At 40.5% G+C, this 17,632-nt stretch overlaps 1 protein-coding gene across 2 annotated transcripts in view; it reads right to left on the bottom strand.

Moving 5' to 3' along the window:
- The window catches only part of Upb1 (beta-ureidopropionase 1), a 56,548-nt gene that overhangs the window by 3,281 nt on the left and 35,635 nt on the right, over positions 1 to 17,632 (bottom strand). The window contains exon 11 of one of the 2 annotated variants that reach the window (XM_026412550.2): positions 3,553 to 4,880. The exons of the other annotated variant lie outside the window; for it this stretch is intronic. The gene's annotated coding sequence lies outside the window, so the exon portion shown is untranslated. Of the gene's footprint in view, positions 1 to 3,552; positions 4,881 to 17,632 lie in introns of those variants that run through there. 2 annotated transcript variants of the gene reach the window in all.

The raw sequence follows: 17,632 nt of genomic DNA, 5'->3' as shown, positions 1-17,632 counted from the left end.
GCCAATGGTGAGAAGTTATAAAACAGGGTGCCCCGATCAGACCAGCTTGACAACCACAGCAGGCTACAGTACCCTCTGGGAGATTTAGGATGTAAAAATGAGGCTCTACATTCATCATTATTTGATGGGGGACCCCATTCATCATTATTTGGCCACAGAGTGTTTTGATGTAACACTGGTATTCCATTAAATATGTTGAAAGTTGGGAAGTCACTTGTCTAGTCCAAGGAGGAGACTGGGGTCCAGAGAGGGGCAGTGACTGGCTAAGGTCATGACTCAATTAGCTAGAGACAGAGCAAGACCCAAACCTGTCATTTGCTGTTTTCCCAATCCTCAGACCAGGTCATGATCAGAAGCAGCAACAACCCTAGTGACCCTGTAGGGGTGAGCCTATTCCAGAAAAGCCAGGAAATGAGCTCCGAGTTTGGAAGCCAGAGACTGGGCTATTTGGCTCTTGGGGACTTCTCCCAGGTAGAAAGAATGGCACTTGGATTGATGGTTGGAAGGAGGTAGAACCTTCAGCTGTCTTCCTGGTGATGCCTCTGACTCAGAGTTTCTTGTGATGTTTCTATCCAACCTGCCTCAGCCTTGGGATCCAAGGCTGAGGATCATGGACTTGTCCCTACCCTCCAGCTTCAGAACAGAATTGAGGAAACTAGGGAAATACTGAGATGTCATCCAGCTGAGCTGCTGGTCCCCAGGGGCCAAGTGATGGGACCAGCATGGAATTGAGTGTTCATGGAAAAACCTCAATGCCCGGAAATGCAAGTTGAAACTCCCACGGTCCCAGACCAAAGGACCCTCCAGTGGGTGGTTACTCCTCCCCTCCTCTCTGCCTCTTGACTTCCTCTGCATCTCCTTGGCTGCCTATATACTACTATTCCAGGCTCTACCCCAAGAAATCTTTTGCCTTTTACAGCCCTGGGTGATCTGGTGAAGTGGCCTTCCCAAGCTGTTTAAAGCCTCTTAGTTTACCAGGGCTTGAGGTCTACATCTTTATCTTCGCAATATAAGGCCTCTTCTTAGTACCTTTCACCTGCCAAAGTCCTTTCATTCCTCAGGGCCTTTGCACCTATTGTGCCCCCATCACCACCACTTCCCTCAGAGCTCTCTCCGAATGTCACTTTCTAAACAACACTTCCACCTTTCTACCCTTCCTCTACCAGGTTGTGATGTCTACATGACTCCTCCATTGCTGGAGCCCTAGTACCTGACACCTAATAATTGCTTGATAAGTGTGAGTGAATGGATAGTATGCACTAGATCTTTAACAACACCTATTTCTCAGCTTTCCTGTATTTTTCAGAGATCATCATTAAAGGGGAGGATACATTTGAGCCTTCTTTGTCATGTAGAATCCAGCAGACATTCACTCCTACCAAGAATGGTGGAAGAGTAAACTGATGATGGCTTTTAAAACAGGATAACTTAGTTAGTACAGTCAGCCTTCCATATCTGTGGGTTCTGCATCCACGGATTCAATGAACAGTGGATATAAAATATTTTTAAAAATTTCTCTATCCTAAGCAAATAGACTTTTCTTGTCATTATTTCCTTAACAATATAATATAGCAACTATTTACATAGCAGTTACATTGTAGGAAGTATTATAAGTAGGACTTGAATCAATGCAAGAAAATGCTGGTCCTCGGGCTACCTTTTTTTTTTTTTTCCTTTTTCTTTTGGTACCAGGGATTGAGCTCAGGGGCACTTAACCATTGTTCTACATCCCCAGACCCCTTTTATGTTTTAGTTTTATATAGGGCCTCATTAAGTTGCCGAGATTAGTGTCAAACTTGCAGTCCTCCTGCCTCAACATCTGGAGTCACTGGAATACTTTTATTGTCATAATAAACTATCCTTTGTCTTTGACCCAGGAGTGTTGTACCTACCAACATCCATGAAACTATTGCAGGCAAATTTGCAAAAAACACCTCTGATGATGATTTGTGTGTGTGGTACTGGGGATTGAACCCAGGGCCTTGTGCATGCAAGGCAAGCACTCTACCACTTGAGCTTATCCCCAGCCCCTTTGATGATTCTTGACAGTATTGGCAACAAAGATGGGTTACTGACTGAAACATGGCTTTGGGGGAGAACAGTGAGAGCCTTGCAGCCTGATGAAGAGGAAGTCCATGGGAATCAATTACAAACTTGTTGACCAACTTGTATGATACTTGGGCAATAAATGGTCCCTTATTTTATTGTCTGTTAATGAAAAAATTGTGAGGTGGGGTTGTAGGCCCAGTCCCTGGAAGAGGATTCAAAGACAGCTGCCTGGATGGTGCCCTGGTTGTCACTAATTCTCTTTGGGCATCGTGTATCTGGCACCAATCTGGTGGGCAACCTTATGTCTTTATATTGTTAACAACCAGTACTAAAATTTGCTTTGGGTGCAGATATTTCCAACCCCTTTGAGACAACAGTTACTGAAATATACACTTATACTGAGCATGAATATGAGGAATTCATAACCACAATGGAAAGAAAGCAGGCAAATTGGAATGTTGGCTGATTTAATTTACTGATTTACCCAGGAGGTGAGGCCTGTAATGCTTGTGAAGGAGGAACGTCTTAGCTGGGCTGTCTTTTGGCTTGGTCCTTCCTGCAATCTATTATGCCAACATTTTTTTAAGGGATTAAACCTAGGCCTTCGAGCACACTAAATATATGCTCTACCACTAAGCTATACCTCCAGCCTCTTATGACAACCTTAAATCCATTAGGAGACAATGGTAAAAGATCCCAGAGTTTTTGTTTTTACAGTAGGTCCTAAAAGCTAAAAATGATCTTGAGCCCTCTCAAGGAGATTCCCCTAAGAATAACTCCTATGAAAGACCACAGATGTAGCATTAACTGGTATTTGGGCTCTTACTACCTTGGATTGGGTTTGCAATGCTCATAAAGGCAGCTCACTAGAGAATGAGAAGTGAACCAAAATAATTCTAGATAGAATCTTGTAGTCAACTTCATCACCCAGGAAAGTTTTCTAGTCCTCCTGTTAAAGCTAAGCTGGGCACAGTAGCATGCACCTGTAATCCCAGCTCCTCAGGAGACTGAGGCAGGAGAATCTCAAGTTTGGGCCAGCCTCCACAAGATCCTGTTTCAAAGAAAAACAAAACAAAAGGGCAGAAACAAGCATTATTATGATAACTGGGCAACAAATGGCTTGGATTAAGTTGGACTTAAAAGAAGTATCATGGCTCATGTCTAGAGTAAGCCAAAGAAAATATACACTGTGGCCACAGACAGAAAGCAAGGAGCTGTGGAGTCAAGGCCGGAATAGTGTCGGTAGTGATGACCTTGCCATTTGCTATAGGGCTGGGTAGGCAAAAAACTTCGGAGTTCATTCAGTTGAGGCATGAATTGCTGCTATACTCTTCAAAATGAAAGTAAGCATTCCCATCTTTAATGGCCCTTAGTTACTTTCTCCTTCCCTAATTCTGATCCTTTATTCCCTCTCTGTCCCAACCTCAGCTACTCCCGTCTTCAAGGTGGACCAAAGACCATATGTACCCGTCTGAAAATGTTGGGGAACTTTGGGGACAGGAGGGACTCAAACTTTTAACTGCTCTATTGATTATGGGTGCCGAAGTCACCATCCTTATCTGGTGTTAAGGGATAAAAAGGTTTCCAAATGGAGGCTGGGCAAGTTCCATAGTAGGGTGGAGAAAGAAAAGACTAAGTACCTAGGCCCTCTGGTCCAATTCCATGTATTGGGTTGCATCTACTTTTGAAAGTATGGTAAGAATTGATGTTATTCTTTTGTCCCTTGAGTGGAGGAGTCTCCCAAATAGAAGATCTGTACACAAAGAAGTGTGAAATAAACTCCCCTGCCATTTGCCTGTAGTGGGCAAGTCAGGATTTAGGTGAGTCCCTTTACCTTCTTGATGTCCAAAACTTTCACAACCTAGAGGATGTCCAATTGAGTGGCAAGTCAAGGCTCAGTCTTAGTGGTCCTGACTATAGCATTGACACCTCTCCACAGAGATGGCTGATAATTCCTGACTAAATTTAATTTCTTGGGACTGGGTGGGCAGATTTACAATATCTAATCCTTCCAGCAGTCAAGGAAAAATCTTCTGTCTCTTCTACCACAGCCAAAAAAAAAGGAGGCCCAGCACCTTCTTGAATTCTTTGGGTATCGAGACTAGCACATACCTCAGATGGACATACTACTTGGTTCTTTATATCAGCTAATCTACAAATCGGCATCCTTTAAGCAGGACCTAGACCAACAGGCTGCCTTGGAAGTTGTCTGGTTGACTGCAGCCTATTTGCTACTTTGGGGCCCCACAACTCTAAAGACCCTCCTAAAAAAGCTATTAAGCCTCTGTGACTGATAATTTTGCTAAATGAAACCCCTGGCAGAGGGAAGCAGACTGCATCCATAAGAATCCCTGGGGATTTGGGGGTTAATGCATTACTGACAGTGACCAAGTACATCCCTTTTGAAAGCCTTACTATCTGGGCTCTTGTTAAAATGGGACAATTTGGGGCAAGGGATATGACTCAGTGGTAAATGCTTGTCTGGCATGTGTGAGGCCCAGTACCATGTAAACAAATAGGACAACTGAGCTCAGAAAGCTTTGCTTATAAAATGGAAATGGGTCTATTCATGAACACAACTAGCCTGGCCATGGTGTCATCTCAGACTTATATGAAAAAAACTGGCAATTAACCCTTTGGGGGAAACATACCCACAATTAAGCAGAGCAAAGTCATTGGCCCAGGGGACCTTGTAAATTACAGAGGTTTCCCAAGTACACAGATGGTTTAGCTAAGCTGAAGCCTGATGATGTCTTCTGGTTTTCTGTGGTTTTCCACTCTCAGATACAGCCCCAAAGTCTGGCTTACTTCATTCCTATGTTGGGTATGGACTGAAGGATAAAAAAACATGGATGTGTGTTACTCTGCTCAGTAAGTAGGAACCATTCTCATAGCCTCAGACCAGTACTCCAATTGATAGGCCATATTATATTTGTTCTGACTCTTGGGCTATTGTCAATAGCCTAGTTGTTTGATCTGTCACTTAGAAAATCTCAATGGGCAGATTAAAGACACTCCTCTTTGGGGCCATGAATGGTGGAAATAAATGCAGTTATGACAACCTGTCTGGGTCACAAACATAGATGCCTACCAGAAGAGCCTGTTTTCTGATGAGATTAATGCCAAGCCAATAACGAAAAAAACATGGTTTTGAGAAAAAAGAAAAAAGCAGTTTTATTGCTTTGCTAGCAAAGAAGAAACACAGGGGACTCCTGTCTCACAGGGTGTGATTCTCCCCTTTAGCAGGAACTGGGGGCTTTTAAAGAGATGATTCAAAAGCTACATTCCAGGTGTTCTCTGTTGGAGTTTTAATTCACTTTTTAATTTGGGAGATAGTCATTTCTGAGATCTTCTAGTACCATCCCCAAAGTCTGGCTTATTTCATTCTTATGTTGGGTATGTACTCAAGGACAGGTAAATCTGCCTAAAATGGAGATGAAAGATAATTCTGTTTCCCCTGAGATTAGGGAGGTAGAGAGATTAGGGACGAGCAGGGAGAGAAAAAGAGAAAGAAACATTTCTATTTTAAAAATAACTTTCAGTGGCAGAGCAGTAAGAGCTATATTCAAAGCATAAAGTGAACCACTGTTACAGTTGTACTGTTACAGTTGTACTGTTACAATCCCACCAATAGTGTAAAAGTGTTCCTTTTTCTCCATATCCTCTCTAGCAATTATTTTATTATTATTATTATTATTTGGTATTGGGGATTGAACTCAGGGACACTTAACCACTGAGCCACATCCCCAGCCCTTTTTATTTTGAGACAGGGTTGCTTAAAGCCTAAGTTGCTGCTGGGGTTGTGGCTCAGTGGTAGAATGCTCGCCTCGCACGTGTGAGGCCCTCAGTTCGATCCTCAGCACCACATAAAAATAAATAAATAAAATGGAGGTAATGTGTCCATCTACAACTTAAAAAAAATATTAAAAAAGAAGCCTAAGTTGCTGAGGCTGTCCCAGAACTTGCAATCCTCCCACCTCAGCCTCCCAAATCATTGGAATTATAGGCCTGTGCCATCATGCCTGGTTTATTATTGTCCGTGTTCTTAATGACCGTCATTCTGACTGGTGCAACACATGAACTTTTGAAGACACATTCAAACCATAGCACAATGACTATTTTGAGCATGTTGCTTGCTTGCTTTCCCAAACAGTGGTTTTAGGCAAGCCTGGTTGGTACACCCTTCTAGAAGGCAGCCCTGCTTAAAAGGGGCTTCAGAGTTCAAATATGATTCTGATTCAGTCACTTGGATTCTCTTGTGGGACTGACATGATCTTAGATCATAAGGATAATGACCACTTGGGTAAGCACTATGCTTACTGAGACCCCTTTCAGTGGCCCACATGAGAAAAACTGGGAAACATAATGGGTTTCTGTGCATTTTATAAAAAGTTCTTCCTCAAAAAAAAAAAAAAAAAAGGTCTGGGTGCAAGAAAAGGATAATTGGAAAAAGATGACATTTTGAGGACTGGATTGGAGCACACCCATCTTGAAGATAAAGCAGAAACTCTGGCATCTAGGTAGAAAATACCTTATATCCCAGTAGGTAAGAATGGAGGGACATTAATGATTTTATCTTTCACAATTGTTCTTGAAACATTCTTTATGAACAAAAATAACCTGGCCTACCTCTCCCAAACTTTTGTTAGTACTTTAAATTTAACTGACTCCAACTTCTGCCTTCATTCCTCAGATGACTTTGACTAGTTTAGTCACCATTCCTTATTACCTTTGCCAAATGTTTATTATAAACAGCAGGGGATATCCCTGGCTTCTGTACTTCCCACAAAAAATACCTACAATGTATCAATACCAATGTTTCAGATGTTTTTCTTGCTGTCATTCCCACAGACCTCTCAGCCAATCTGTGGAAAAGACTAATGTCACTCAACTGATGGCATGAACAACCAGGATAGACTGGACTAACTACCCTCAGGCAGTCCTTCCATATATAAGGTGCTATAGTTTGTCCCTGAAATGTTCCTGAAAGGTCCATGTGTTAAAGGCTTGGTCCCCAACCTGTAGCATTATTGGGAAGTAGCAGAACCTTTAAAAGGTGATGCATAGGGACTGGGGATGTAGAGCTACAAGTGGTAGAGCACTTGCTTTGCCTAGTGTGCACAGGCCCTGGGTTCAATCCCTAGTGCGCGCGCGCACACACACACACACACACACACACACACACACACACACAAAGATCAAGCTTAGTGGTAGGAATTAGGTCACTGGAGATGTGCCCTTGAAGGGGATATTGGGAACCTACCCTTTCTCATCTTTGCTTCCTGGCTGTCATAGGCAAGAATTTCCTCTGCAGTGTGCTTCCCACCATGGTGTACTTGCCACAGGCCTAAAGGCAATGAGGCAAAGTAACCATGGACTGAAGTCTCTGAAACTATGAGCCAAAATAAATAAAATTTTCCTCTTTATAAATTGATTATATCAGGTATTTTTTTCATTGACAGAAAGCTAACACATGAGGATTAGACTTAATTATTCAAAGTAAACTGGGAACCCAAAGATCTACCAACTGGCCAGGACCTTGGGGGACACTGACACTTGTAAACAACACTTTCTTTCTCAGAGTGCCATATGTGCCCTTATGACTATATTTCTTATGTGAAAACTAGTTGGATCAACCTCTCCAAAAGGGTGTACTGTATTTTCATGATGATCATAAGAGAATTTTGTGTTTTAGTAAACATCATGGAGCACAGATCGTGCAACCCACGGATAATAATGGAGATATTTCTAAAATGAGGCTACCCCTGGTTAATCAGAAACTTTTTGAACTGATAACTGACTTGCTGTTAATATACACAATGGGAACAATTATTCCTATTATGTAACTCATCTGATTACAAAGGCAATGCAACTTTTGTCCCTGACTTTAGTTGATCTGATCAATGGTACCACCATGGCCCTGGAAGATATTCAGGTCAGCATCAAATGACTGGCCAGAATTTATTTATAAAAAAATATACTTTCTTATAAGTCCAGGCCACAATGGAGACTATGCAATATCTAATATGGTTTCGTGACTTGGGCCAGAGTGGAAAGGTCAGTATTTGAGAAAAACACCTAACTTTCTAGGGTAGACTTTAATAATTTATGGATTTGCTCAGCCTGTTGGAGGAGAGCTCTGAGGTTAGGAATGAGGTTAATATAAGTTGGGCTCATTCAGCTGCAAATGCCTCACCACACCACTGACTATAGCTAGTAAATGCTGATTGCAGCCAATCAGGTTGTTTCTTAGGAAAGTATGTGATTTCATTTTCTCTGAATATAAAAATGATCTGGATATATTGTAGGGTGGGGAATTCTGAACCAATTTCAGTCAAAAGTGGTGACTGGTTCTAGAACTCTTTTTCTTGCTTAAGTAAATTCTGTTAAACTTATTGGTAACAATTTTTTCTTTTAACAATATAAAACATATAATTTACCATTATAACTCTTTTTTTTGTGTGTGTGTGTGGTACTAGGGATTGAACCCAGGGATGCTTAACACTGAGCCACATCCCCAACTCTTTTAATGTTTTTTTTTTTTAATATATGTTTTTAGTTGTAGATAGACACAATATATTTATTTATTTTTATGTGGTGCTGAGGATCGAACCCAATGCCTCATGCATGCAAGGCAAGTGCTCTACCACTGAGCCACAACCTCAGCTCATTTTATTTTGGGACAGTCTCACTATGTTACTTACAGCCTTGCTAAATTGCTGAGCATGGCTTTGAACTTATGATTCTCCTGCCTGCTGAACCACTGGGATTTCAGGTGTGTATGCCACCATGCCCAGCCATTTTACCCTCCTCCTCCTCCTCCTCCTCCTCCTCCTCCTCCTCCTCCTTCTTTTCTTCTTCTTCTTCTTTTCTTCTTCTTTTTCTTCTTCTTCTTCTTCTTCTTCTTCTTCTTCTTCTTCTTCTTCTTCTTCTTTTCTTCTTCTTCTTTTCTTCTAATATTTTTTTTAGTTGTAGATGGACACAATACCTTTATTTTATTTATTTATTTATTTTATGTGGTGCCTGGGATCGGACCCAGTGCCTCACACATACTAGGTAAGCGCTCTACCACTGAGCCACAACCCCCCCACCATTGTACCATTCTTAAGTGAACAATTCAGTGATATTAAAGACATTCACAGGCTGGGGTTATGGCTCAGTGGCAGAGCACTTGCTTAGTACGTATAAGGCACTGGGTTTGATCTTCAGCACCACATTTAAAAAAAAAAAAACAAAGTTACCAGGTCTATCTATCATTAAAAAAAAAAGACATTCACATTGTTGTGCAGCCATCACCACTATCATTTTAGAACTTTTTCCATTCTAAATTGAAACTCTGGAGCCATCAAACAATTGTCCCCCTTTCTCCTTTCCCCCCAGCTCCTGGCAACTAACACTCTACTTTCTGTGTTTATAAATTCAACTATTCTAAATACCTCATGTAATTGGAATCATACAGTATTTGTCCTTTTTTATTAATTACTTTAATTGTACAAACTTATGGGGTATAGGGTGATAATTTGATACATATATACCACATATAATGATCAAATCATGACAGTTAACATTTCCATCTCCTTAAACTCTTTTTATGTGTATGGGGTGCTGGTAATCTGGGGATTAAACCCAGGGCCTTGCACAGGTTAAGTACATACTCTATCACCAAGTTAAAACCCTAGCTTTGACTCTTAATAATATTTTTGGTTCATGCATGATAATTGTATACATGTATTGAAATAACAATTGTTATTGAAATAACAATATGTGTATACAATATTTACTAATCACATCAGGGTAATTAATGTTCCCATCTCATTATCATTACTTCATGTCTGGAACTTTAGAATTCCTCTCTTCTAGTTTTTCATAACATTTATATAAGTTTTTATGAACTACGGTCACCCTTCTGTGCTGTAGAACATTAGAAGTTATTACTTCCATGTTTTGGTACTCATTATCTATCCTCCATTTCCCCAACCTCCTACTCTTCTGAACCACTACTAATGACTATTATACATTCAGATCAATTATTAAAAAGGCATTTGCTGTGTTAATATAAATGTCTTTCTATGATTATATTTTTTTCAAGTTAAAATGAAGGCATGCTTGTATATAAGGATGAAAACTGTTATATTAACTCTCTCTTAAAACATTTTTCCCAAGATTTTGGACTCATAAAAAAAGGCATTTGTAAGAATTCTTAGAAGATGGCGGCGGGGAATGAGTGAGCCGCTCTGTGCTCCGCGCCACCGCCGCCGCAGCGTATGTTGCTGCTTCTTAAAAGAAGAAGTAAAGATCATTAAAGGAGATCTGTCGACAAGGATTCAGCACCGTGTCAAGAAAAGGGCCTAGATGGAGTGAATCCTCCGCGACTTCAGCGCGAGCAGTAAGGCTGCAGCCCCCGAGCTGCCGGGCTCCCTGGGCCCCTTCTCACTCCCCTCTCCGCCTCTCCGCTTCGCTTCTCCCCCATCATCTCTCCTCCCACGCTCACTCCCTAAATCTAGATCTCAATCTCTTTCCCCCACCCCACCCGCTCTCTGGCGTGCCCAGTACCCGGCCCGCGCGGGCCCCGAGGCGCTGCCTCCCCTCCCCCAGCCCGCACCCCCTCCACGGGGGTCCCGAAGGCCACAGCTTTGCCGCCGCCGCCGCCGCTGCAGCCACCGCCGCTGCCACCACCGCTTTCCGCGGAGCACCTTAGAACAGACTCTTAACCGCGAGAGTGAGCTGCTGAGTAAAATGGAACAGCTGATAAGATGAGTAACAATTTAAAATCTAAATGATCCAACATGGCGGCGGACTCGGAGAGATCAAGTCTCTAACCCCTTCAGCTGCACGGGCATAGGGAGAAGTAAACTGTCAAAATACTGTTCGCTCAGGACCACTAGGCACGGTTGAGCTGAAGTGGACCCCGGGCGAACAGTCTAGCCTTCTCAGAACACACCGAGCCCGAATTGGCTGCATTCTAGCTCAGGTTCGCCTGCTTCATGGACTCAACACTAATGATCCCGCTGAAATAACTAGTCGGCCCACCTGAACTCAAAGAGGTAAAAGCCAACTGAGCACCACAGCCAGACCCAGGGAATCAGGAGTGACGCAGGACTAGCGGCGCAGGACTCCCAGCTATTGCTATCACCAGCTATCAGGGGAGTTGCTGCTACCTGAGAGCAAACAAATTCGCTGGGGGCCCTCAGCCCCAAGCCCTACAAACTTAGGGTCTGAGGGAGGCAAACAGAAAGGGTGTGCCCAGGCACCCATGAAAACAGGGCTCCCAGGAGCAGCAGACCTGGCGTGTAGTCAGTATTGTGGTGAGTGTCACAGGTGAGCGGGGCCTGGCTTGAGGAACCACAAGAGAAGGCCCTAGGCACTCAGGATTAGAGACCCACACAGTCTGGGAAGAAGAGCTGAGGCACAGTGATTGGTTCCCACCTATCAAGAAGAAAAGCCTGGCCCAGTGGGCATAGCTCCACCAACTGGATGAGAAGTTAATCGAGCTATATGACTGCATTTATTATTATTATTATTATTTTTTAATGATTATTATTAGTATTTTTTTTTATTTTATTTTCACTTTTTGTTGTTGATGTAGTTGTTGTTCTTTAACGTTCCTATTAATGGTTTCAATTTTTTTAAATTCTTTTTATTTTATTAGTATTACTATTATTTTTTAAACTTTAATTTCCATTTTTTTACTATCATTATAAAATTTTTTCTTTTTTTTTTTGGTTTTAAATTTTTATTTTTTTTCGTTTCTTCTTTCTTTCTTTTCACTTTTTTTTTTTGTCTTTTGTCTTCTCACTTCTTTCAATTTTCCTATTCCACCTTCCTTGAATTCTACCTGCCTACACTCATTCTCTTTAGTGACTTCTTCCCTCCCCTTCTAATATCTCTCCTCCCCAGTATCACACTAATTGGAGGAGGATCACAGCCACTACCTGCCCTGAAAGGGTGATTTTTCAACTATACAAGAGCAATATAATTAAATAGAGGGGGAAAATATCAAAGACACAACAATTTCACCAAGCAGAAAGAAACGTCAGCAGTATGAAACGACAAGGAAAGAAAGGACCACAGGCAATGCAGGTCAACTCAACTTTAGAAGAGGTAATAGCTGCAACAGATGGAATGTCAGATAGAGAGCTCAGGACATACATGCTTCAGATGATCTGGAGTCTCAAGGAAGACATGAGACAGCAAAATCAGACAATGAAAGATCATATTGACAAACAAATCCAGGAAGTAAAAGATCAATTTCACAGGGAGATAGAGGTAATAAAAAACAAACAAATAGAAATACTAGAGATGCAGGAAACAATAAACCAACTTAAAAACTCAATTGAGAATACTACCAGCAGAGTTGATCACTTAGAAGATAGAACATCAGACAATGAAGACAGAATATTTCAACTTGAAAAGAACATAGATAGCTCAGCAAGTCTACTAAGAAACCATGAGCAGAACATTCAAGAGCTATGGGATAATATCAAAAGACCAAACTTAAGAGTCATTGGGATACAGGAAGGCACAGAGCTCCAAACCAAAGGATTAAGCAATCTATTCAGTGAAATAATACAAGAAAACTTCCCAGACTTGAAGAATGAGACAGAATCCCAAATCCTAGAAGCCTACAGGACGCCGAATGTGCAAAATCATAAGAGATCCACACCTAGACACATTATAATGAAGATGTCCAACATACAGAATAAGGAGAGAATTTTAAAAGCTACAAGGGAAAGGAAGCAGATTACATTTAGGGGTAAACCAATCAGGATAACAGCTGATCTCTCAACACAGACTCTAAAAGCTAGAAGATCCTGGAATAACATATTTCAAACGCTTAAAGAAAATGGATTCCAACCAAGAATCGTGTATCTGGCGAAATTAAGCTTCAGATTAGAAGATGAAATTAAAACCTTCCACGATAAACAAAAGTTAAAAGAATTCGCAGCTAGAAAACCATCTCTTCAAAAAATCCTTGGCAAAACATTACAGGAAGAGGAAATGGAAAATAACATTGATAACCAACAATGGGAGGTAGGACAGTAAAGGGGGGAAAGTAGTCAAAGAGGATAACAAATCAGGTTTAGTAATATCAATAAACAAATATGGATAGAAGAACAAACCATATCTCAATAATAACCCTAAATGTTAATGGCTTAAACTCACCAATTAAGAGACACAGGCTAGTAGAATGGATCACAAAACAAGACCCAACAATATGCTGTCTACAGGAGACGCATTTGATAGGAAAAGATGTACATAGACTGAAGGTGAAAGGTTGGGAAAAATCATATCACTCATATGGACCATGGAAACAAGCAGGAGTGTCCATACTCATATCTAATAAAATAGATTTCAAGCCAAAGCTAATCAAAAGGGATAAAGAAGGACACTTCATACTGCTCAAGGGAACCATACACCAACAAGACATAACAATCATAAATATATATGCCCCAAATAATGGTGCAGCCGTGTTTATCAAGCAAACTCTTCTCAAGTTCAAGAGTCTAATAGACCACCATACAATAATCATGGGAGACTTCAACACACCTCTCTCACCACTGGACAGATCTTCCAAACAAAAGTTAAATAAGGAAACTATAGAACTCAATAACACAATTAACAACCTAGACTTAATTGACATATATAGACTATACCACCCAACATCAAGTTGCTACACTTTTTTCTCAGCAGCACATTGAACCTTCTCAAAAATAGACCATATACTATGTCACAGGGCAACTCTTAGACAATACAAAGAGGTAGAGATAATACCATGCATCTTGTCTGATCATAATGGAATGAAACTGAAAATCAATGATAAAAGAAGAAAGGAAAAATCAAGCATCACCTGGAGAATGTACAATAGGTTGCTGAGTGATCAATGGGTTTTAGAAGACATCAAGGAGGAAATTAAAAAATTCCTAGAGTTAAATGAAAACACAGACACAACATATCGGAATCTATGGGACACATTGAAAGCAGTTCTTTTTTTTTTTTTTTTTAATATTTTATTTTTTAGTTCTTGGCAGACACAACATCTTTGTTGGTATGTGGTGCTGAGGATCGAACCCGGGTCGCACGCATGCAAGGCGAGCGCGCTACCGCTTGAGCCACATCCCAGCCCCTGAAAGCAGTTCTAAGAGGAAAATTCATTGCTTGGAGTTCATTCCTCAAAAAAAGAAAAAACCAACAAATAAATGATCTCATACTTCATCTCAAAATCCTAGAAAAAGAAGAGCAAAACAACAGCAAAAGAAGTAGAAGGCAAGAAATAATTAAAATCAGAGCTGAAATTAATGAAATTGAAACAAAAGAAACAATTGAAAAAATTGACAAAACTAAAAGCTGGTTCTTTGAAAAAATAAATAAAATTGACAGACCCTTAGCCATGCTAACGAAGAGAAGAAGAGAGAGAACCCAAATTACTAGCATACGGGATGAAAAAGGCAATATCACAACAGACACTTCAGAAATACAGAAGATAATAAGAAAGTACTTTGAATCCTTATACTCCAATAAAATAGAAGATAGTGAAGGCATAGATAAATTCCTTGAGTCTTATGATCTGCCCAGATTGAGCCAGGAGGATATAGACAACCTAAACAGACCAATAACAATAGAGGAAATAGAAGAAACCATCAAAAGACTACCAACTAAGAAAAGCCCAGGACCGGATGGGTATACAGCAGAGTTTTACAAAACCTTTAAAGAGGAACTAACACCAATACTTTTCAAGCTATTTCAGGAAATAGAAAAAGAGGGAGAACTTCCAAATTCATTCTACGAGGCCAACATCACCCTGATTCCGAAACCAGACAAAGACACTTCAAAGAAAGAAAACTACAGACCAATATCTCTAATGAACCTTGATGCAAAAATCCTCAATAAAATTCTGGCGAATCGGATTCAAATACATATCAAACAAATTATACACCATGATCAAGTAGGATTCATCCCTGGTATGCAAGGTTGGTTCAATATACGGAAATCAATAAATGTTATCCACCACATCAATAGACTTAAAAACAAGAACCATATGATCATCTCGATAGATGCAGAAAAAGCTTTCGACAAAGTACAGCATCCCTTTATGTTCAAAACTCTAGAAAAATTAGGGATAACTGGATCATACCTCAACATTGTAAAAGCAATCTATGATAAGCCACAGGCCAGCATCATTCTGAATGGAGAAAAATTGAAGGCATTCCCTCTAAGATCTGGTACAAGATAGGGATGCCCTCTCTCACCACTTCTGTTCAACATAGTCCTCGAAACACTGGCCAGAGCAATTAGGCAGACGAAAGAAATTAAAGGCATAAAAATAGGAAAAGAAGAACTTAAATTATCACTATTTGCAGATGATATGATTCTATACCTAGCAGACCCAAAAGGGTCCACAAAGAAGCTATTAGAGCTAATAAATGAATTCAGCAAAGTGGCAGGATATAAGATCAACACGCATAAATCAAAGGCATTCCTGTATATGAGCGACAAATCCTCTGAAACGGAAATGAGGACAACTACTCCATTCACAATATCCCCCAAAAAAATAAAATACTTGGGAATCAACCTAACAAAAGAGGTGAAAGATTTATACAATGAAAATTACAGAACCCTAAAGAAAGACATAGAAGAAGACCTTAGAAGATGGAAAAATATACCCTGCTCATGGATAGGCAGAACTAACATCATCAAAATGGTGATATTACCAAAAGTCCTATATAAGTTCAATGCAATGCCAATCAAAATCCCAACAGCATATCTTGTAGAAATCGATAAAAGAATCATGAAATTCATATGGAATAATAAAAGACCCAGAATAGCAAAAACAATACTAAGCAGGAAGTGTGAATCAGGCGGTATAGCGATACCAGACTTCAAACTATACTACAGAGCAATAGTAACAAAAACAGCATGGTACTGGTACCAAAACAGGCGGGTGGACCAATGGTACAGAATAGAGGACACAGTAACCAATCCACAAAACTACAACTATCTTATCTTTGATAAAGGGGCTAAAAGCATGCAATGGAGGAAGGATAGCATCTTCAACAAATGGTGCTGGGAAAACTGGAAATCCATTTGCACCAAAATGAATCTGAATCCCTATCTCTCGCCTTGCATAAAAGTTAACTCAAAATGGATCAAGGAGCTTGATATTAAATCAGAGACATGGCATCTGATAGAAGAAAAAGTTGGTTATGATCTACACGCTGTGGGATCGGGCTCCAAATTCCTCAATAGGACACCCATAGCGCTAGAGTTAACAAATAGAATCAACAAATGGGACTTACTCAAACTAAAAAGTTTTTTCTCAGCAAAAGAAACAATAAGAGAGATAAACAGGGAGCCTACATCCTGGGAACAAATCTTTACTCCACACACTTCAGATAGAGCCCTAATAACCAGAATATACAAAGAACTCAAAAAATTAGACAATAAGATAACAAATAACCCAATCAATAAATGGGCCAAGGACCTGAACAGACACTTCTCAGAGGAGGACACACAATCAATCAACACGTACATGAAAAAATGCTCACCATCGCTAGCAGTCAGAGAAATGCAAATCAAAACTACCCTAAGATACCATCTCACTCCAGTAAGACTGGCAGCCATTAGGAAGTCAAACAACAATAAGTGCTGGAGAGGATGCGGGGAAAAGGGCACTCTTGTTCATTGCTGGTGGGACTGCAAATTGGTGCAGCCAATTTGGAAAGCAGTATGGAGATTTCTCGGAAAGCTGGGAATGGAACCACCATTCGACCCAGCTATTCCCCTTCTCGGTCTATTCCCTAAAGCCCTAACAAGAGCATGCTACAGGGACACTGCTACATCGATGTTCATAGCAGCTCAATTCACGATAGCAAGACTGTGGAACCAGCCTAGATGCCCTTCAATAGATGAATGGATAAAAAAAAATGTGGCATTTATATACTATGGAGTATTATTCTGCATTAAAAAATGACAAAATCATAGAATTTGGAGGGAAATGGATGGCATTAGAGCAGATTATGCTAAGTGAAGCTGGTCAATCTTTAAAAAACAAATACCAAATGACTCCTTTGATATAAGGGGAGTAAACAAGGACAGGGTAGGGACGAAGAGCTTGAGAAGAAGATTTACATTAAACAGGGATGAGAGGTGGGAGGGAAAGGGAGTGAGAAGGGAAATTGCATGGAAATGGAAGGCGATCCTCAGGGATATACAAAATGTCATACAAGAGGAAAGGAGGGGTAAGACAAGATAATACAAATGGAAGAAATGATTTACAGTAGAAGGGGTAGAGAGAGAAAAGGGGAGGGGAGGGGAGGGGAGGGGAGGGGAGGGGGGATAGTAGAGAATAGGACAGACATCAGAATACATCAGACACTAGAAAGGCAATATGTCAATCAATGGAAGGGAAACTGATGTGATACAGCAATTTGTATACGGGGTAAAAGGGGGAGTTCATAATCCACGTGAATCAAACCGTGTAATATGATGTATTAAGAACTATGTAATGTTATGAACGACCAATAAAAAAAAAAAAAGGCATTTGTCCTTTTGTGATTGGCTGATTTCACTGAGTATAATGTCTTAA

The sequence above is a fragment of the Urocitellus parryii genome, chromosome 3, assembly GCF_045843805.1.
Source record: "Urocitellus parryii isolate mUroPar1 chromosome 3, mUroPar1.hap1, whole genome shotgun sequence".
NCBI lineage: Eukaryota > Metazoa > Chordata > Mammalia > Rodentia > Sciuridae > Urocitellus > Urocitellus parryii.
The sequence above is the reverse complement of the archived record's forward strand: the minus strand, read 5'-3'. Positions and strand labels throughout refer to the sequence as shown.